This window comes from Orycteropus afer, unplaced genomic scaffold, assembly GCF_000298275.1.
Source record: "Orycteropus afer afer isolate SDZICR_OR568_19922 unplaced genomic scaffold, OryAfe1.0 scaffold00216, whole genome shotgun sequence".
Classification (NCBI taxonomy): Eukaryota; Metazoa; Chordata; class Mammalia; order Tubulidentata; family Orycteropodidae; genus Orycteropus; species Orycteropus afer.
The window spans coordinates 4871515-4895498 of record NW_006921803.1 but is presented as its reverse complement, the minus strand read 5'-3'; positions in this window follow the sequence as shown (position 1 = coordinate 4895498).

Sequence of the window (23984 nt, the reverse complement as noted above, 5' to 3'; positions counted from 1 at the left end):
TAGAAATATGTATTTCACATATATATATTTAAAAAGATCAACTTATTGGGCACCCAGAAATGGAGGATTTGAGATTTTGAATGCTTGACCTTATCGAGGTAGTAGGGCAAGTGGCTGTTTTTGAAGAATTAGATCAGACCAATATAAACAAGAGTCACTGGGACAATTGGAAAGTAGTTTTCACAGCTTTGTTTTCTTACCAACTGATCAAACATGAAAGATGAAACCAAGTATATGGCAACTTCTCTCCTTTACACACCCTCTTTAGTCCCTTCCCATTTATAAATAATTTGAGAAGCACACTTTATGGTCTTTATAAACACATGATGGGGCTGGATTTCTCTGTATTAGGAGACTTAATGTGCTAGGGAACTATAGCTGCAGGTTGGTCATCTGGAAAAATAAACTTCTAACAGCCATGTAATTTGTCTTTGTCTGGTTTCAGGCAGTGGATATTTGGGGATTAGTATTGAACAAACAGCAAGCAGGCACTTTCTTGGTTCCTTGAATCCTCTCCCTCCTCCAAAGAGGCATCTTGCTAAGTTACAAGTTAACAAGTGCACCTAGCAAGCCTTTGTCAACACTAGGTATATAAGAACTAAATTTTTAACAAAGCAAAACAGCTTTTCTTTTCTACTTGAGAATGCAATGCCATCTGGACCAAAGCCTGGGGTCAGGAAAGTCATATTGCTTGGAACGCAGGACTACACACCAGCTGTGCCCTTGCACCAGAAGGTGAGGGGGGTGGTAGGAGGAGACCTCTCTCAATTTATAATGCTTATTCCCACTCCAATCCCAGCCCACCAAGGAACTAACCTGGCTGGGAAACATAGAAGGCAATTTCTATATTTTAGTAAGAACTCACTCAAACTCACTGCTGTTGAGTTGGATCTGAGTCACAGAGACCCCTCTTTGGATTTCCAAGGCAGTATCACTATGGAAGTAGATTTCCCAACTTTTCTTCCGAGGAGTGGCTGGTGGGTTTGAACCACCAACATTTTGGTTAGCAGTCAAATGCCTTAGGCACTATGCCACCAGAGCTCTAGTTGTATATTTTCCCAAAAAACCTTAAATACCCAGTTGCCTTTATTAGAGCTCAGCATGTAAAAAGTAATGCTTGGCAAGCCAATGTCAAAAAACCTTTTTGGTCAGACAGACACACAGTTCTTGATAACTTACCCTTCCCTTGATTAGGAAGCAAGTAGAGAGACATCCCTGTTGTGGTTAAAACTTGGGCTAAGGGATCAGATAGAGCTGGGTTTCAGGCCTGGCTCTGCCACTTTTTAGTCAAGTAGGCTTGGCTTAATTAGCCAAGTAGGCTTGGCTGAATTACTTAACTTCTCTAAACCTCAGTTTTCCCATTGGTATAATAGGGTTGTTACTGTTTTTTGTGTGCTGTTGGGTTGCTTCCAACTGATAGTGACTCTACATAACACAGTAGAACTGCTCCAACAGGATTCTCTAGATTGTAATCTTTACTGGAGCTTTACTCCAGGTCTTCCTCTCATAGATCCACTGGTGGATTTGAACCACCAAACTTTTTGGTTAGCAGCTGAGTGCTTAATTATTTTACCACCAGAATTCCTTATATAGTGAATAATCATGGAGTCCATCTCATAGGGTTATGATGATTACATGAGATAATATAGGTACATGAAAGTATTAACACAGGGTTTGACAAAAGTACTCAATATATCTTAATAATAAAATTAAGAGAAATTTACATTTTTTAGGTTCCTACCACATATTCCAGGAGCTCTGTTAGCGTAGTGCCTAAGGCACTTGACTGCTAACCAGAAGGCTGGCGGTTCAAACCCACCAGCCACTCCTCAGAAGGAAGGTTGGGCAATCTACTTTTGTAGAGATAGCACCTCAGAAACCCAAGGAGGGGTCACTATGAGTCAGATCTGACTCGATGGCACATAAAAACAACAACAACCACCAAATATTCCATACATTGTGCTAGGTTTTTAATATAATAGTTATACTTGGTACTACTACCTGGTACCAGAAACAAGGTCAAAGACTTCATAGCTACTATTTCTATGATGCAGGAATTAATGAAACTCGGAGAAGTTAACTAGAATTCCCAAGTCCATTGTAGAGTCAGGATTTAAACCTGGATGCTCAGAATCTTACTTTTTAACTAGATTGCTGATGGGGTGTGTGTGGGGGAATCCAGAATAACTGCATTTAATTACAATAGTGTTTAAGGAGTGAATTAGTAATTTCATGCTATTTCTTACTCTTCATTGAACACAGAGACTTTAAGCAGTGGCCTTGCTTATCTCCACTTAACATGTATGCTTATCTTTGTCAAATCAATTACCTTCAGGTACTCAGCCAAAGAGGTTCACCTTCAAAGCCAAAAGCTGTTGGGTTCTACAATTCATTAGGGGAAATTTACCTTGTCTATTGTGAAGGTTAATAAGCGTATATTGCATTAAAATGAAAGACATCAACAGCCTCAATCTTTAACCTCCGAGACATATTTTCTTGTTCTCACTCTCTTTCTCCGTCACTTCCCACCCCACCAAACTGACTAAATTTAGCTCTTTCCATGCAAATTATTATTTTTCGACACTTTCCATTTCCTCCTTTAACTCATCAGGGAAGGCCCTAATACACTCGATGATAGAGAATTTTTCTTGCTACCCTGAAGCCATTCTCTTCATAACCTTTCTTGCTGTGACAACTTGCAACCCAAATGCCAAATGACTGTATCTTATTTAACTGTTGTTTTCACAGCTACAGGAAAGACTTTTCAATATTATACTATTTACATGTTGGGCTGCATAATTCCTAAATGTGGGAGCTGTCCTGTATATTGTAAGATATTTGGCAACATCCCTGGTCTCTATCCACTAGAGCCAGTAGCATTCACCTAGTTGTGACAAAAATCTCTGCAGACATAGCCAAATGTCTTCTGGGGGCAAAATCACCCCTATTTGAGAACCACTGAGCTAGAATATGGCATATGACACAGCCCATGAGACCCAAAGGGATGTCAAAGGCTTATATCCCTAATAAATGGAAACTCTAGTGGAAAGGACCCTTTTCGTTTTTACCAGAAGAGGTTGTGTCTTTCTAGAACTCCTACAGCTATCTTATATCCATAAAGAGAGACCCACACATTATACTGAGGGTGGCAGATTGAGAAGACAGAAAACACCTGTGTCCTTAATGACATTGCCAAGCAATTGAACTAACCCTGAAATTGTCCTGTCTCAGGACTTATTATAGGAGATGATAAATGTTATTACTGTTTGAGCCCAATTTTATTTGGTTCTCTTAGTTGCAGCTGAAGCCATCCATGGTAAATTATATACATGTCAACAGGAAAATTGCAACAATTTCAGTTTCTAAGCCATTCTACATGTTCCAGCTAAAAATCTATATGCATTTATATGCAAAGATCTAGCAAGATGTGCTGTTTGGGAAGATTTTCCAGAATTGGTGATGGAGTCCTGCTTTCCTCTCCAAAAGTGCTTATTTTGTCCTTTGAGCAAGAAAAAACTGCTTTTGATGGTGAACTTCAGTGTGGTACATAATTTGACAGTTGCACTTAGTAAGATTTAGTTTAATTCCTATAAATATGAATGAATTCCTCAGAACTGGTCTAATAAACAGCTTCACAGTGGATGGAGAAAAGATTGAAGTTGTCAAGGATTTCATATTACTTGGTTCTACAATCAACGCCAATGGAAGCAGCAGTTAAGAGATCAGACAACGTATTGCATTGGGCAAATCTGCTGCAAAAGACCTTGTTTGAATTACCTAGTGCTGCTCTGACAAGAATACACCACAAATGGGATGCCTTTAACAAACAGAACTTTATTCTCTTACAGTTTGGAGGCTTTAAATCCGAGTTCAAAGTGCCAGGCTCTAGGGGCTGGGCAAAAGTCCCTCCACCTTGGGCTTCAGCTCTGCCTCCTGCTCCCGGCCCACTGAAGCTAGAGGCTTTTCTTCACTCAGACAGCTGCTGGCTGCTGAGAAGGACAAGCCCAAGGTTGACAAGTTAAAAGGCACAGTCCCGATGTTACCAAACCACACAGCAGGCTGTTAATTCAAGTCCATTGAAAGTCTCAAGGTTGGTGGAGCATGGCAGGCTGCTGAACAACAACACGGCTACATGCAGGGTTCAAGCATGCCACAAGCTGGAGACCATTCCCAAAGCTGCGTCTTACATACAGGAAGCAGACCACATCCCTAAAGCAGCTACTCAGCTGCTTGTTGTAAATCCCACCATAGAATTGATTGCCAGTCTCATCATGGGGAATAACTACCACCAGCTGCCCAGCTACTCAACCAGGCCCCACCAAGTTGACACACAACCTTAACTACCACAGATCTCTTTCAAGGGATAAAGAACAAAGATGTCTCCTTGAAGACTAAGGTGCAACTAACCCAAGCCATGGTATTTTCAATTGTCTTTTATGAATGTGAGAGCTGGACAATGAATAAGGGAGACTGAAGAAGAGTTGATGTTTCTGAGTTGTGGTGTTGGAGAACAATGTTAAGAGTACCATGGTCTGCTATAAGGACTAACAAATCTGGCCTGGAAGATATGTGTGTGGCTGGAATGCTCCTTGGAAATGAGAATGGCCAGACTTCATCTTACTTACTTTGGTCATGTTGTCAGAAGGGACCATTCTCTGAAGAAGGATATTATGCTTGGTAAAGTGGAGGGTAAACAAAGAAGGGGAAGACACAATGGCTGCAACAATGGGCTCAGGTATAGCAAGGATTGTGAAGGTGGCATAAGACTGGGCAGTGTTTTGTGCTGGTGTGCATAGGGTCGCTATGAGTCAGAGATGACTCAACGGAAACTCACAACAACAATAGCATCATTGTTTTTGAAGATAATTCAAAAACGGTTGTAGCAGTATATTGACAGAGAACTCCTGGAAATGCAAGCTGGATTCAGAAGAGGATATGAAATAAGGGATATTATTGCTGATCTTGGATGAAAGCTAAGCTTACCAGAAAGATGTTTACTTGTGTTTTATTGACTATGCAAAAGCATTCAATTGTGTGGATTATAACAAATTATGGATAACATTGAGAAGTATAGGAATTCCAGAACACTTAATTATGCTCATAAGGAACCTGTACATAGACCGGGAGGCTGTTTGAACAGAACAAGGGGATACTGCATGGTTTGAAATCAGGAAGGAAGTGCATCAGGGTTGTGTCTTTTCACCATACTTATTCAATCTATATGCTGAGCAAACCTTAGAAGCTGGACTATATGAAGAAGAATGTGGCATCAGGATTGGAGGAAGACTCTAACAACCTGCAATATGTAGATGACACACATTTGCTTGCTGGAAGTGAAGATGACTTGAAGCTTACTTACTGATGAAGATTAAAGACTCCAGTCTGCAGTATGGATTCCACCTCAACATAAAGAAAATGAAAATCCTCACAACTGGACCAATAAGCAGCATTACAATTAATGGAGAAAAGATTAAAATTGTCAAAGTTTTCACATTACTTGTTTCCACAATCGACACCAATGGAAGCAGCAGTCCAGAAATCAGAGGTTGTATTGCCCTGGGCAAATCTACTGCCAAACACCTCTTTAAAGTACTGAAGAGCAAAGATGTCTCTTTGAAGACTAAGGTGTGCCTAACCAAACCATGGTATTTTCAGTCACCTTGTATATGTGTGAAAGCTGGACAATAAATAACTATGATTGAAGAGGAGTTGATGCTTTTGAGATGTGGTGTTGGTGAAGAATACTAAAAGTACCAAGGACTTCCAAAAGAACTAACAAATCTGTCCTGGAAGAACTGCAGCCAGAATGCTCCTTGAAAGTGACAATGGCCAGACTTCATCTCACCTACTTTGGTCACGTTGTCAGAAGAGACCATTCCATGGAGAAGGATATCATGCTTGGTAATGAAGTGGAGAGTCAATGAGAAAGGGGAAGGCTCTCAGAGATGGGTTGACACTGTGGCTGCAATGATGGGTTCAGGTATAGCAAATATTGTGAGTCTGGCACAGGAATGGCAGTGTTTCATTCTGTTGTATATAGGATCACTATGAGTCGGAGCTGACTCCATGGGACCTAACACAAAGTATCATTATATATGTTTATTCACATGAGACACTCCAATTGTAGACAAATCAAACAAAGTGTGGCTTTAATTCATTATGCTAATTTTTTAACTTTTCTGCCTCATTTGACACTCTTTACCATTCCTTTCCTCAAAAACTCTCTTCTACTAGATGTTATAGTAAAGCACAGTGAAGAAATTAGGTGGTGTCAACTATCAAAAATGATAGTGTTTAGGGTCTTGAAAATTTGTCCTAAAACAAGCAGCCATCTAAAGGAGTCATCAAGTAGTTTGTGCAGAATAAAGCATGCCAACCTAAGTGTGATCAAAGGATTTTAAATAAAATCCATGATCAAGAGAAGGAAATGTATGAGAGCTTAAATTCTAAAGCACTTGGATTGTGGAAGGCTATGGTCTATAGCAGGAGCCCTAACTCCATTTTGAATCTTGACATAAATTCAGAAGCTATTTGAGTTCTCTATGTTACTTCCCCAGTGCTTACTGGTTATTAAACCAACAATATGCTTAGGCAAGTGTGGACAACCCCAAGAAAAGCCAGTTTGCCCTTAGGAAGAATGTGGTTTAATGTAGGATAACTAGTATGCAGAAAAGTGCTCACACAAAGAACTGGGGAACTTTCCTGAGCACGTTCTTCTTACACAAAGAACTTACCTGGGCGTGTCTTTAATAATTTACCAAAAATAGCTATTTCTAACCTGCAGTTTTGTACATATTGTTATCATGGTCCTTTTGCCAGTTCTGTAGCATCACCTGTGACACTGATGAGCTGAGCTGGCACCAATCACGATCTTGTGACACTTTCCTTTGTTCTCTATCATATATAATGAACATCATGACTGTGATTTCACAGAAGATTCCATCAGCCTCTATACTGGGTACTTGTTGATGGTTTCCCTCACCCAGATGATTGTCTTTGTTTTTGTCTTTGTCTTGTTTAGGCTTAATAAAAGGGTCTCTGTAGACAAAACAAACAAACAAAACCCTCAATTCTTCCCTGAATTTCATGACCCTGTATTTTTTGGTTGTTTTCTTATTTAATTTGCAACCCCATCTTACTCCTTTGAAATAAAGGAACATGGGAGAAAGACAATGTATTTTGAAGCTCATTTTACTGGCTTTAAAGTACATGTTATGTTGTTGTTATGTGCCTTCGAGTCAAACCCGACTCATAGCGACCCCTCCTTGGGTTTCTGAGGCAGTATCACTACGGAAGTAGGATTGCCCAACCTTCCTTCCGAGGAGTGGCTGGTGGGTTTGAACTTCCAGCCTTCATGTTAGCAGTCAAATGCCTTCAATGGAGAGAAGATTGAGGTTGTCAAGGAATTTACATTGCTTGGTTCTACAATCGATGCCAACGGAAGCAGCAGTCAGGACATTAGACGACGTGTAGCATTGGGGAAGTCAACTGCGAAGGAACTGTTTCAAGTGCTGAGCAGCAAGGATATCTCCTTGAGGACTAAGGTGCGCCTGACACAAGCCATGATATTTCCAATCACCTTGTATGCATGTGAGAGCTGGACAATGAATAAGGAAGACCGAAGAAGAGTTGATGCTTTTGAGTTGTGGTGCTGGCGAAGAATGCTGAAAGTACCATGGACTGCTAAAAGAACTAACAGATCTGTCCTGGAGGAAGTGCAGCCAGAATGCTCCTTGGAAGCAAGAATGGCCAGACTTCGTCTCACCTATTTTGGTCATGTTGTAAGAAGGGACCATTCCCTGGAGAAGGATGTCATGCTTGGTAGGGTGGAGGGTCGACGAAAGAGGGGGAGGCCTTCAACGAGATGGATTGATACAGTGGCTGCGATGATGGGCTCGAGTATAGCATGGATTGTGGGGCTGGTGCGGGATCAGGCAGTGTTTCGTTCTGCTGTGCATGGGGTCGCTATGAGTCGGAAACGACTCGACGGCACTTAACAACAACAACAACAAAGTACATGTATCCTTGATATCAACTTTGCTCAACTTTAATTGTCTGATCTGTAAAATGGGGGAATATCATATCTCTCTCCTGTTCAAGTGAGAACAGAATGAAGTAATGGGAGATCCTGGATACAGTGGGAGAACAATGTGGAACAAAACTCAGAATCATAAGAAAAAGACCAGGTTTGCTGGTCTGATGGAGCCTCGTGCCACCCCTGAGACTATGGCCCCTAGCTCCCCTTCAGGTCTGGAATTGAACTCACTCCTGTGGCTTCCAGCCAAATAATAGATAGTCGTATGGGCTGAACATTTACATCAGGTACATTCACTACTTGGAGTGATCAATAATGGGAGAATACCAAGGCAGTTTTTGCACAAAGAGACAGCTTGCGGGGTGAGAGTGCATGGGAGGGAAGGACACAGGGCAGAGGTAACTGGGGTCGGGGGAGGGGGAAGAGAGCTGTTACATTGTGGGGAATTTCAGCCAATGTCATGAGATAAAATGTGTATATGTATGAACTGCTGTACAGAAAATGAATTTGTTCTATAAACTTTCACCAAACCACAATAAATTTTTTTTTTAAATGATAAAGTATTCACATTGATGGAGGGACAGAAGAATGTGTAGATATTTACATATATGTTAAATATAGCAAAATGTTAAATGTCCAGGTGGTGGGCACAGAGGTATTCGTTTTTTAAAATTCTTTCAACTTTTCTGTATGTTTAAATTTTCTGTCAGTAAATAAAATGTTGAACAACAACAACAAAAAAAGATAAAGTAATGTATAGCAGATTGTAGGCTCTCAAGAAATTTTATTTTCCTTCCCTAATATTTTCTAAACTTTGGATATTCTCCAAGTCTCTGTTTTCAGCCTTTTGTTTGGTTTCATTTTAAATAAATGCTGTCCATTAAAAGACAAATAACATCTGAAACTTCAGCTTCAACCATGAAGAGTCCCAAAGATGTCTTGTCTGATTTTTCTTCAATACCTTCTCAGTGCCCTACTAGACATTTCTAGAAGGTTGCCCTTAAAATAAGCATGCCTAAATGAAACCCACAATTTTACCTACTCAAAAACACTTCCTTTCTTAATTTCACTATTTTTAACAATGGAACCACTTTTCATAGCCCTATAGACTTTCAAGCACATTCCAATTGTCACTGAGTCAATTCTCACTCTTGGTGACCCTAGGTATGACAGAGTAAAACTGTGCTCCATAGAATTTTCAATAGCTGATTTTTCAGAAGTAACCTTTCTTCTGAGATGCCTCTGGGTAGACTTGAACTTCCAACCTTTGGGTTAGCAGTGAAGTGTTTTAACTGTTTGCACCACCCAGAAACTTTTGTAAATAATACAACCCCTTTAAGTATTGTGGCCTTTGATGGACCAAGGTTCATATTCCAGCTCAAACACTTATATTGGCAAACACTTTAAGTTCTCTGAGCCCATTTACATGTCTAAGTGTAGTTGTGAGGTATATGAATAGCATATAATAAGTGAATTGCATACTTATGAAGGGTTTAATATATGTCAGACAGCACTATTTCATAAGGAATACTTGCATAAAAATTTTATATGGAATAATTTTCTGCTTGCAATCCCAAAGGTGATATAATGATAAGCTATACTTAAAGAGAAAAAACAAAAACAAAAACAGCAAAGCAGGGAGGTAAATGAGATAGGTTCCTAGAGATTAAGTAAGAAATTTAACATTAAGTATATAACATGTACTAGTTATGAATTACATAGATTTCTCAGAAGCCCTCTATACTTTCAAGTGTAGTATATTGAAGTCTTTGTGGTGTAGTGGAAATAGTACTAATCTGGGAGGGCAGACCTCTCTCTGAAGTTCCTGGGCAGTGCAAATAGTTTGTGATTGACTACTAACCTAAAGGTTGGCAGTTAGAACCCACCCAGTGGCTCAGAGGAAGAAATTCCTGGCAAACTGCTTCCCTAAATATCACAGCCAAGAAAACCCTGTGGAGCAGTGTACTTGAGGTACTCTGTACCACATGGGGTCACCATGAGTTGGAATCAACTAGACAGCAATAGGTTTTACCTAGCTCTGACAAGGTGGCACAGTGGTTAAAGCATTTGACTGTTAACTACAAAGTTGATGTCCAAACTCACAGTTGGTCCATGGGAAAAAGATGAGACAGTCTGCTTCTGTAAAGATTTACAGCCTTGGAAACCACATGAGGCAGTTCTACTGTGACCTTTAAGATTGCCACGAGTTGGAATTGAGTTGATGGCAGTGGGTTTGATTTTTGGTTGGACAAGTAATAGTTATGTGACCTTGGGCATATCCCTTATTCTTTATAAACTTTAGCTCATTTTCCACAAAATGAGGATAATATCCCTAGCTCACTAGGTTGTGGTCATGATGAAACACAGGAAGCATAAAGTGCTTCGCATGGATAGCAGAGTCTTGCCCTTAGTTATGTGGTGGCTGATTAAAACCAAAAAACCAAATTCACTGCCATCAAATTGGATCCGACTCATAGTGACCCCTCATTGAGTTTCTGAGGCAAGTAGATTGCCCAATCTTCCTTCCAAGGAGTGGCTGGTGGGTTTGAACTTCCAGCCTTCATGTTAGCAGTCAAATGCCTTAGGCACTAGTTGACTGGGTTTCAGAGATTCCACAAACCTGTTGTGACACAGGGCCTAAGCAGCCATTATTACCCATTTCATCACTAAGATAGCCAATGTAGCATATTTCAAAGCTATTCATTTTAGCACAGGCTGAGGAATCTTAAAATATCAATGGAATCTAGAAAACACTCTTTTCAAAATGATTAATAGCATTTCTAGGGGCTTTGGGATAGTGAATGTGAATTCAAGATAATTCATGAATTTTCTGGGAAAATCCTAAACATCCTAACAGTTGACTCTTCTCCCTTATAAAGAGAGCACACATCATCTGGAGTCTTACTCCATACACATCCCCAGTTTTGGTATTTTCTGTTACTCACTGAAGACTGGACAATCTACTTCTGTAGAGATACTGTCTCGGAAACCCAAGGAGGACTCACTATGAGTCGGAACCGACTCTATGTCAGTGAGTTTGATTTGGTGTTTTTTTTTTTCACTGACATCAGTGCTAATTTTGATGAAGGAAACCTGCTATTTCCTGTCATAGCACTTATCTAGAATCTTGGTACCATATGATACTTCTTGATCTTTTAAGTTTCACTTAAGTGGAAGAACTCTCTTCCTATGAATTGTGTGTCAACTCTTCTGTATTTAATTCATAAACTAGAATTATTGGTGAGCTATTTGTCCAGCTTGCATATGTCCAGCCCTAGGAAGGGAGGCCCCCATCTGGAGATTCCTAACCGAACTCCTGATTCTCTGCAACAGACTCCACCCATGAAGTCAACTGATTTGCACAAGGCTTCAAACCATTTTTAAGTCCAGAGGAAGGACTCTTAGTAGATCACATTTTTTGTTTCAATAGGCCATAGAATGACATGGTGCTATTGACACCATAGCCAATGTGTTTGGAGTGACTTTTCTGACATTTCACTGGGGGAGCTTTATCTTGAGGTGTGCAAAAGAGTTTCTGGAGGGAAAGAGATTTGTTTGAACCTGTACATTGACTGATTTCTCAAATGCTTTGGGGGTGGGGTGGGGGTGGGGTGTTGGTAGGCAGCAGGGGGTGGGGGAATTAAAAGATCTGTCTTTCTTGTTACATGCTAAAGCCTGTCACTAATTGTTTCTCTTTCACGCATGGGTGCACTGTTTGCTGAAGGTGTTGTGAAAATTTGCCAAGAGATAAATTCAACTGTTTATGAGAATCATTACGTGGTTCAATGTTGATTTCCCTGGCACCTTCCAAGATCTCTAACTTGAAGCTGAACAGCTGTTTTATGGTGGCAGTAAATGGAAGTACTTAACTATGTCTTAAGCACATTGTTCAGAAAGTGTACACAAAACAAGATGCTTTTCTAGCATTAAAGAACCTAGAAGAGGAAGGAAAGGAAATGTTATCATTTGCCTATTGCTAACATTTATTGTGTGACTGGGATAGTGTTACCTTCTCTCAGAGCTGGTTATAAAGATGGTAATTAAGTGGGTTGTCCCTGTAGGCTACAGACCAAGGCAGAAGCATTTCTCCCTCTCAGGTTTCAGCTACTACCTCCCCTCAAGGGGATTGAAAAAAATATATAAAAAGACCTTTGAAGCCACACAATGTTGAGTCTGTCTTGGTTAACTGGCATGATAGCAGGTAGCAGGTTAATTCATGTCAGAGCAGTACAATTCTGTGTTTCATTTATACGAAGAACAGATGGCATAGTTTTGGGTAACCACTTCCCTTACTGACTAGAGAAGGTAATGGCTGAGGCAATTGTTGACCCGAAAGCAATATCAAAATGGCTACTGTGCAGTACCATTTTATCAAAGTGATGATTAAAAAGCTGAGCTCTTTCATTCAAATGGTTGCCTGGGTGGGGTAAATGGTTTGTATTCAATTACTAATGAGCGGCATCGTGAAAGAAAGGCCTGGTGATAAAGATTACAGCCAAGAAAACACATGGGTTAGCAAAGGGTTTGGCTTTTGGATTTGAATACAGGAGGGTAAATTCTGTTCCCCTTTTCCTTCACATAAGCTCTCAGTAAGCTATCTCATAATTCCTAAGGTGACATTCCATCTGGTTCTCCAACGTGTGTGTAAATACAAAGCCAAACCTCGGACTTCTCAGGCTGAACATATGGGCTAAGCACGCATCTCTGTTTACTTGAGAAGCCATTGCTCTCTCATTTTCTTTGGAGAGGAGCATTTCTATGTACCTTTTTGTCCTGGGCTGTCTGGGGGTAATGGGGTCTTGACTAGGAGTCAGAACACTGCGATTTTAGTTCCAGCACTCAGTGACTTTTTTTCCCCCATGAACAATATTGTTTAATTAATTAATTATATTTAATTATATATTTGAGTGCACATTTACAGAGCAAAATTTGTTTTACATTCAACAGTTTGTGTACAGTTGATTTCATGCCCCAATTACTATCCCCGACCATACTGTACTCTCCTCCCCTCCCATCCCTGTGACCACCCCCTTGCTGTGCCCTTCTTAACTGTGTACTCTGGCCTGTCCAACTTTCCCTCTATGTGAATGCTGCCCCTCTGGTGCCTCATGGCTGATTGCTCTAAGGGATGTATCTTCCTAGAGCAGGTGTTCTGCATGCAGATCTTTCTACCATTAGGCTGACAGCCAATCCTTGGGGGTGAGTCCAATTCTAGGCCTGAAGGGTAACCTGGGGCCATAGTCTTAGAGGTTCCACAAGGCTCCATCTGACCAGTAATTCTGGTCATTTTTGTGTTTTAGAATTTTGTTTCACATTTTTCCTCCCACTCTATTCTGAATCTCCAGTTTTGATCACTTCCGTAGTGGTTGGTATTGGTAGCCAGGCACCACCTAGTTCTTCTGGTCTTGAGAGCCATCATATCCTTGGACTAATTATTTCCAACTGGCTTTGATTTTCCTCACTCTTCTTGGCTTCAGATGAGAGGTGACTTTTGATGTAAACTTAGGCTGGCAATTCTCCTTTCCAGGTTTCAGTTACTTCATCACATACAGCTGATGATAGCTGTCCTAGCTATCAAGTTGAACCACACAAAATTGTCAGTGCTGCAGTGTCTTTGACCAAAAACTTGGGTTTCATATAGTTTAATTTGATAGATTCCCCCAAAAAATATGACAAATAGATATATGACAGAGTTGTGAACATTATGAAGTACCATATGAGTGTCAGATATCATTATTATCATCTTAGCAATACAGTTTGTTGTTGTTATGTGCCATCAAGTCATCTCTGACTCATAGTGACATCATGTACAACAGAACAAAACACTGCCCAGTCCTGTACGAGCCTCACAATCCATGCTATACCTGTGTCCATTGTTGCAGTCACTGTGTCAATCCATCCCATTGAAGGCCTACCCCTTTTTCATTAACCCTCCACTTTACCAAGAATATCCTTCTGTAGAGAATGGTTCCTTCTGACAACCTGACAGAAGTAGGTGAGATGAAGTTTGGCCATTCTCGCTTCCAAGGAGCATTCTGGCTTCGCTACTTCCAGGACAGATTTGTTTGTTCTTTTAACAGTCCATGGTACTCTCAGTATTGGAGAGTATGAGTATAAGGAATCTTGCCAGCACACAACTCAAAAGCATCAACTCTTCTTTGGTCTTCATTATTCATTGTCCAGCTCTCACATGCATAAGAGGCGATAGAAAATACCATGGCTTGGGTTAGGCACACTTTAGTCTTCAAGGAGACATTTTTGCTCTTCAGCACTTGAAAGAGGTCTTTTGTAGCTGATTTACCCAATGCAATATGTCATCTGATGTCTTGACTGCTATTTCCATTGATGTTGATAGTAGAACCTAGTAATATGAAGTCTTTGTCAACTTCAATCTTTTCTCCGTTTATTGTTATACTGTATATTGGTCCAGTTGTGGGGACTTCAATCTTTATCAGTAAATGCTTCAAGTTATCCTCACTTTCAGCAAGCAAAGTTGTGTCATCTATGTATCACAGGTTGTTAATGAGTCTTCCTCCAATCCTGATGTCACATTCTTCTTCATATAGTCTAGATTCTTGGATTATTTGCTCAGCATAAAAATTGAATAAGTATGGTGAAAGGACACAACCCTTCTTGATTTTAAACCAAGCAGTATCTCCTTGTTCTGTTCAAACAACAGCCTCCTGGTCTATGTACGGGTTCCTCATGAGCACAATTAAGTATTCTGAAATTCCATTCTTCTCAATGTTATCCATAATTTGTTATGATCCACATAATCAAATGCTTTTACTTAGTCAACAAAACGCAAGTAAACGTCTTTCTGGTATTTTTTGCTTTCAGCTAAGATCCATCTGACATCAGCTATGCTATCCCTCATTCCTCATCCTCTTCTGAATCCAGCTTGCACCTCTGGAAGTTCTCTGTCAATATACTGCTGCAACCATTTTTGAATCATCTTCAGTAATTTTACTTGCATGTGATATTAATGATATTGTTTGATAATTTCCACATTCTGTGGGATCACCTTTCTTTGGAAAAGGTACAAATATGGATCTCTTCCAGTCAATCAGCCATGTAGCTGTCTTCTGAATCTCTTGACATAGCTGAGTGAGTGCCTCCAGTGGGGCATCTGTTTGTTGAAACATTCCAATGGATATTCCGTCAATTCCTGAAGCCATGTTTTTTTACCAATTCCTTCAGTGCAGCCTCGACTTCTTCCTTCAATACTGTTGGTTCTTGATCATACGCCATCTCCTGAAATGGATGAACATTGGCAAATTCTTTTTGGTGACTTTGTGTATTCTTTCCATTTTCTTTTGATGTTTCCTGCGTCATTCAATATTTTGCTCATAAAATCTTTCAATATTGCAATTCGAGGCTTAATTTTTTTCTTCAGTTGTTTCAGCTTAAGAAATGCTGAGTGTGTTCTTCTCTTTTGGTTTTCTAGCTTCCAGTCTTTACACATTTAATTATAATAACTGGCTTTGTGTGCTCAAGCTGCTCTTTGAAATCTTCTGTTCAGCTCTTTTATCTTGTCATTTCTTCCATTTGCTTTAGCTACTCTCCATTCAAGGGCAAGTTTCAGAGTCTCTTTTGACATCTGTTTTGGTCTTTCCTTCCTTTCCTGTCTTTTCAATGACCTTCTACTTTCTACATGGATGATGTCCCATAATTCCTCGGTTTTCAGTCACTCATGTTCAATGAATCAAATCTATTCTTTAAATGGTCTCTAAATTCAGGAGGGATATAATCAAGATTCCATTTTGGCTCTTGTGGACTTCTTTGTCTTCAGCTTCAACTTGAACTTGCATATGAGTATTTGATGATCTGTTCCACAATCAGCTCCTGGCCTAGTTGGAGCTGAAGATATTGAGCTTCTCCATCACCTCTTTCCACAGATGTAGTCAATCTGACTCCTGTGTACTCCATCTGGTGAGGTCCATGTGTATAGCCACTGTTTGTGTTGTTGAAAAAAGGTGTTTGCAATGGATAGATCGTTGGTCTTGCAAAAGTCTATCTATCATGTGTTCTCCAGTGTTATTTCTATCACCAAGGCCATGTTTTCTAACTACCAGTGATTCCTCTTTGTTTCTAACTTTTGCATTCCAATCAGCAGTGATAATCAACACATATTGATTTCATGTTTCGTCAATTTCAGGCTGCAGAAATTGGTAAAAATCTTCAATTTCCTCATCATTGGCTTTGGTGGTTGATGCATAAATTTGAATAATAGTAGTATTAACTGTTCTTCCTTGTAGGCATATGGACATTATCCTATCACTGACAGTATTTCACTTCAGGATAGATCTTGATTCATTCTTTGAATGAATGCCATATCATTCCTCTTTAATTTGTCATTCCTGGCATAGTAGATCATGTGGTTATCTGATTCAAAATGAGCCAAGTCAGTCCATTTCAGCTCACTAATGCCTCGGATATCGATCTTTATGCATTCCATTTCATTTTTGACAACTTCCAATTTTCCTAGATTTATACTTTGTACATTCCATGTTCTGATTATTAATGGATGTTTACAGCTGTTTCTTCTCATTTTGAGTCATGCCACATCAACAATTGGAGGTCTCAAAAGCTTTACTCCATCTATATCTTTAAGGTCAGCTCTACTCTGAGGAGGTAGCTCTTCCCCAGTTGTATTTTGCATGCCTTCTGACCTGAGGGCCTCATTGTCTGGCATTATTTCTAACAATGTTTCAGGGCTATTCATAATGTTTTCTAGAAACAGACAGTGTTTCATTGCTATTCATAAGGTTTCCATTGGCCAATTCTTTGAGAAATGGATGGCCTCTTGCCTCTTCTGCATCTATTTTAGTCTGGAAGCTCTGTTAGATACCTGTCCACCATGGGTAACCCTGCTGGCATTTGCAACACTGGTGGTGTAGCCTCCAGCCTAATAACAACATGCAAGCCACCACAGGACAACAAACTGACAGACAAATTTGTCTCTGTTAGCTGTTTCAAACATTTCTAGTCACTTCCTGGCCTCCCTTAAAGCTGCTCCAGACCCATGCCCAGCTCTCTGCCTTCCAGGCCTCCCTCAAAGGCTGCTTCCAAACACCCCTGCACCCAGCTCACTGCCTTCCAGGTTTCCTTAGCCCTAGAGCTTAGCATGAGGAAAATGAATCCATGGCTGTTGGCAAAGGAGAGATCCAGAAAAAAAAAAAAAAATCAGGATTATTACCATTTTGTAATATAAGAAGAAAAAGTATTGTCAGATCATTGTTGTGGATTTGTGGAATAAAATCACACAGATTCAATGACCCCTTTTATAAATTTGCTTGAACCTTTTAAGTTTGCTACTGAGCTATTTTCTTTTGAAATGTAGTTTCAGCCTTGACTCATTGAGCTAGTACGTTCTTGTTAGCTGCTGTTGAGTTGGCCCCAACTTGTGGTGACCCTATCTGCAACTAGATCAGCCCTTTGTGATCCATTGGGTTTTCACTGGCTGATTTTCCGAAGTATATCACCATCGCTTTCTTTCTAGTCTGGCTTAGTCTGGAAGTTCCCCCAAAACCTATTCCACATCATAGCAACTCCTACTCTACATGGCTTTCATCTCAAAGATTCTTGATACATCTGGAAAGCATTAGATTGCCTTATATCCAGAACTGTTTGCCAGGACCTAAAAGGAGATTTGCTTAATGAAGGTAAAGTGCTTTGGAGGCCACTGAAACCAAACCCGTTTCAGACCAGTGCCCAAGACTGTAAAATGTCAAATGCCAGTGTGGCCAGCATTTCAAATTCAAAAAGATGTGCTCACTCATGAAAGAAATAAGCAGGGGAAATCATCATTTCCTCAAATTTGACTTAACGTTGAGATGAATCAAGGGAAATTTCAATAGCTTGGAAGCTTGTCTCCAAGAAAACAATGCAAAGGGTCTGGAAGAAAAGAAGGGAAGCCTTGTTGATTAGCTTTGCCTGTGAAGACTGTCTCTGCCACTTGGCTTACTTTGATGAGATTATAGACTTCTAAAACTCTCTCCCACCAGGAAGGTGTAGACACCTTGAAAGAACATCTTTCAAAGTAGGCAGGAAATGTTCTCAATTTTTGGGAAAGTAGACTATTTTGCTCTTTGAAATGACTTGAGATAAGAACTTTGCTGCAGGAGGTTCTAAACCAGTCTAGTTTGAGATGAAGTTTAGGTTTGTGTGGGGAAATTGTAAGAATTCCACATGGGCAAATCATTGTATATTTTTATTACATATCCCTCAACTGGATTGCTGCTATTGTTAGTTGTCATTGCGTCGGCTTCCACTCATGGCAACCTAATGTATAACTGAACAAAAAGTTTCACAATAGAGAGGCTTTAATGTCTTTTTAGAAACCTTGTCCTTGAGATTGTTTTAATTGTACTTCTTCATATTGCCCCCCACCCCCACTGGGGTTGAAGAAAAATCCAAGTTTTTTCTTTTCTTAACTGGGGTACCATATCTAACCAATAATTCCTTCCCCCTCTCTTCTTTTGCTTTCAATTCCCATCACATCCATATACTACGTTAATTCATACTCTCATTGAAGATGCTTAGAGTTGAACAGGATTTTAGAGGTCAACTTCCTAGCCTAAACTGGAAGCCCCATCTATGACCTATGATCAGTTAAGTCTTCCTTAAAGCCACCAATATTAGGGGGTCTTCTTTGTTGACCTCAAATCTGTTTTAGTAATCTTGTCTTTCATTCTTCACCCTCCACTTATGCTCTTTCCACATTCTAAGACTCAATTTATATATTTCATATATCTCTCAAGGCCCAGCTTATATCCTACTTCTTCCTTAATGACTTATTAGACTAAAGAATATCATTCAAACATATAAATCCAGTAGACGCGTAGGCTCTTAGTTAAAAGTAGAAGGGAATGTAGATACCTTCTAGTATATTCTGGCCATTTTGTAGGCGTGGGAACTCAGACTAAGGGAGGTGTGATAAGGCGTTGGACCATATCCTATATCACACATCTTCTTTAATGTAACCTTGGACAATGTTACCTAGCACTGCAATTATATCTGCGTTATTTCTCCCAACTATAAAAGAAGACAAAGCTGATAATCTCTGTCTTTTTATATTTCACATGGTGTTTTATATATACTAACACATAGACTCTCCATGAGTCAGAATTGATTCAATGGCATAAAAACAACAGCAACAATGGGTTGTTCTAACTTAGTGCTGTCCAATAGAACTTTTTGTATGGTAATATATACACTATCTGTAATATAATATCCACATGTTAATCACTAGCCACATGTAGCTATTAAGCACTTAAAATATGTTTAGTAGGATTGAGGAATTGACTTTTAAAAATTATTTTAGTTACCTTAAATTTGAACTTAAATAGCCACCTGCAGCCAGTGATTACTGTATGGAAGGGTGCAGCCATTCACTTGTTGGTTCACAGTATAGGAAGGAAAATCAGGGTATGTTTGTTGATTTACTAATGTCTTTTAATATTGGTTGAATCAGAATAACAAAGGGTTAGAGATGGAAGGGATCTCAATTAACTCCCTCAGAAAAGTGAAGGCATTGGTTCAAGGTCAATTAGAGACAGAGCTGGCAAGAGAGCTTCCTGGCTCTAGTTTTCTCTTTTACATATATATTTTTTCCTTTATGGAAGATGGGAGGAGGACTCAAGAAGTAAGCAGAAGGAAAAACCAAACAGAAATAGAAAAAAAAAAAAAAATGACAAAGATCAGTGGTTGTAGACAAGGAAAAATAAAAGAAAGGAAGCCATGAAATTTGTTAATACCAGAGAATAAAGACTAATAAAAGAAAAAAAAAAAATAAGCTCATACTTCTATCCACGAGCCCATGTAAATAAAGATTTTTTTTTTTTTAAATGCAAAATAGTGTTACTGTGTCCAATAAATCAGGAACTACTACTATTCCATAGGTGTGCTACTTAGGACTATACATTAAAGAGAACTTTGTAGTTACTGAACCATGACAAAGTCCTCATCCTAATGAATTACGTTCCTCAAACCTTTGTCAAATCAAACAATTCTCCCTGAATGAGCATGGAATGTTAACGTCTGGTTTGCCGGATGGAGGTAACAAGTTTCATCCAAAGTCTTAGCCACTGATCCCACTTTATCCTTCCCTTTGCTTTGCAGCTGCTCCATGGAAAGAATTCACTGTACAGTGCTAAAATCAGTGGCATGTAAGAGACCCCAGAAGTAGGAAGCACTAATGGAAATGAATCCTACAGAAACCAAAAGACTGGTCTAGATGCCCCCTTCTTTTCACATAGTCCTGATAATCTTAGAGCATCAACAACTTTTTCAGAGAGAAATAATTTGTGAACTAGTTTATCTTTGTGTACAAACTACAGTTTATCATGAAATAAGAGACACAGCTAGATTCCAAACACTCAGTGATGCTTCTAAACAATATGCTACATTTTTGTTTGTTTGATAGCATTTTGTGTTTCATAGAAGGAAAGAAAACTAAGATTAAAATCTGTAATATCCTGATCTATAACATGCATTTTACTTCTTTATATCTTTTTCCACTTTTTGGCAGGGTAGTGAAATGACACTGGAATTTTCTCAAAATGTGTGGAATACTTATTGTCTAATTTGAATGGTTATTTTGTTAGGCCATTAGAAGTAGCAAGCTTTTGCATCTTGATTGCTACTTTGTGTGTTGACATGGTGTCATTCTCAAAGTCACAGTTTCAGGTTATGACTTGTTCATTTAAGATTGTAAAATTGGATTAATTATTATTCCCATTACTAAATCTAATAATCTCTCTTTATCCCCCTTGCTTTTTTCTTCTGAGCACCTATATCTCTTATTAATACTATCATCATCCTGGTCAACTGAATTTGAAGTCTTTTGGAGTATTTGAATCACATTTTTCTCTTATGTACCACCTTTACATCATTGCTTCATCAAGCAGATTTTCTTTTTATAGTGTCTCCCATCTGTCTTTTTCCTTCTCATTTCACTGCTTCTACCTTAAACCAGGCTGTTGTTAGTTTCTCTGTCTCTCTTGTCAGCATAACACACTGTGTCCCTCATTAAATCCATTCTAAAGGTCAGGAACAACTGTATCGCTTCACAGCTCAAAAAGTTTGTATTGCTTGAAGTAATTAAAAGGAAGAACAAAAAGAAGGGGAAGAAGGTAGGGGAGAAAAAAAAGGAGGAGGAGGAGGAGGGAGAGAGAGAAGAGGAAGAAGGGGAGAAGGAAAAAGAGGTCAGTGGAATAGACCAGAAAACTAAGAAACTTTTCTATACAGGCAGTCTTTGGGTTAGGAATGTCTGATTTATGGACAACTTCTACTTATCCTTTAATGCTTTGCAAATTTGCCCTCACATTGAAATTTTTGAACCAACCTCTACACACAAAAAATTCTCTGTCACAATCACCTTCGCTTGCTACATGTGCAGCTTTTAAATCATTGAAAAATCTTTGAGCCTTTTCTTGCACTAACTTAAGGCTAAATAAGAACACAACAGTATGCACCTGTTCTGACTCACCTACAAATTCTTAAAGACAGGGTTAGGAACTGATCTTGTGCATAGACTACACACTGTCTGTTTATAAGAATTGAATGTACAGTACTGATGGCAAATGAAATCAATGAGAAAGCTATTGTTAATGCAATAGTTGTAAATAATTGCTTTAAAATTTTTTAATTAGATTCTTACCTTCAATGAATATAAAAAATAACTTTCAAATGTATTAGAATGCTTAAGGTAAAAAAAAATAAAAATAAAAATTCCTGAAAAATGTTAGTAAATGATAATCTAATATCAAGATTAAAAAATAAAATAAAACAAGCAGAATATATTAAACATAAAGTAAACATTCAAACCACAAAACCAGTTATCAAAATTCAAAAGTGAATCCATCTAAAAAAAATATTTCCAGGAGAGTTCTGGTAAGATGGTGGAATAGGCAGAAAGACTGCACAGACCATCTTCAACAAAGAAAAGGGGAACCAATTAACATAGATACAGAAGATAACCCTGGAGCCCTGAGCTTTGAAGGGAAGGATATAGAATGGGACTAAACTCCAATTAGTAGAAGAATTTGCATGAAAACCCCAAAAAAGGAGAGATACAGAGCTGCAGTCTGGCAGTGATCTTGATGGCACAGACAGCTTGGATACTGCCGAGAGGTGTTGTGTTGTTGTTGTTGTTGTTGTTGTTGTTGTTATGTGCCGTGGAGTCAGACCCGACTCATAGCGACCCCTCCTTGGGTTTCTGAGGCAGTATCACTACGGAAGTAGATTGCCCCATCTTCCTTCCGAGGAATAGCCAGTGGGTTTGAACCACCAGCCTTTTGGTTAGCAGTCAAGAGTCTTAGGCACTATGCTACCAGAGCTCCTGCCGAGAGGTGTTAGGACATAAAAATTAACCTAAAAATAAGCGCTGCTAGCCAGGGACTGCATGGAAGACTCTACTGGTGGCTGGTGAATAAAAGGGGAAGCAGTGAAGAGGAAGGTGGGCCAAGCTGTGGACTTTTGCTTGTCTAGAGGATACAGCCATTTTGAATGTTTACAAGCAGTTTGACCATTTTGGATATTTAAAGCAACAGCACTCTCCCAGATTTCAAGGACTTGAGAGTAAGCTCCACTTGCCAGGAAACACAAGGACATTCTAGATGCCAACAACTGGAAAGGTGCTATATTCCCCTTGTTACTCTTATACCCCACAACTTCTTGGTGAATGGAGATGTGGCCATCCCTCACTCTCACCCACCTTCGGGTCTGGCAGGAATTCCATTCAGTCTGTGTGCTTGGATGGAACCTGGGTGCCCTGCCCTGCCCTGACCAGTTTTTTTTTTTTTTTTTTTTTAATTATTATTATGGTCTTTTTTAGTATTATTATTTACTCTTCCCTTCCCAGGTTCCAGTTTTCAGCTTTTTCTCTCTTACCTGTTCCTTGTTCTAAAACTCAAGAGACTCAGTCAAAAATCTACTGGAACTAATTGAGAGATTTAGCATCATGGCAAGATACAAGATCAACATCCAAAAATCAGTTGGATTCCTCTACACCAGCAAAGAGATTGCTAAAAAAGAAATAAGGAAATCAAAACCATTTACAATAGCTACCAAAAAAATAAAATACTTGGGGATAAATCTTACCAGGGACACAAAAGACCTCTACAAAGAAATCTATAAAAAACTACTTCAAGAAACCATAAGAGATCTGCATAAATGGAGGAACATCCCATGCTAGCAGATAGGAAGATTGAACATTGTGAAAATATCAGTTTTACACAAATCAATCTATACATTCAATGCAATCCCAATCTAGAACTCATCAACATTCTTTAGGGATATGGAAAAACCAATCATTAACTTTATATGGAAAGGAAAGAGACCTTGGATAAGCAGAGCCCTATTGAAGAAGAAAAACAAAGTAGGAGGTCTCACACTGCCGGATCTCAAAGCCTGCTATACAGCCACAGTCATCAAAACTGCCTGGTATTGGTTTAATGACAGATACACAGACCAATGGAATAGAATTGAGAACCCAGAAATAGATCCATTGACCTATAGTCAGCTGATCTTTGACAAAGTCCCAAAATCCATTAAATGGGGAAGACAATGTTTGTTTAATAAATGGTGCTGGCAAAACTGGATATCCATTTGCAGAAGAGTGAAACAAGATCTTTACCTCACACCATACACAAAAACAAATTCCAGATGGATCAAAGACTTAAATGTAAAACCTAAAATTATAAAGTTCCTCAAGGAAAAACTAAGGGCAAATTTAGGGGCCCTACTTTATGGCATAAATAGACTATCAAGCATAACTCAAAATGTACAAACAGCAGAAGAGAAAGCAGATGATTGGGATCTTCTAAAAGTTAAATTTGTATGTGCTTCCAAAGATTTCTCCAAAAGAGTCAAAAGAGAACCTACAGATTGGGAAAAAATATTTGGTAATGACATATCTGACAAGGGACTTATCTCTAGAACTTAT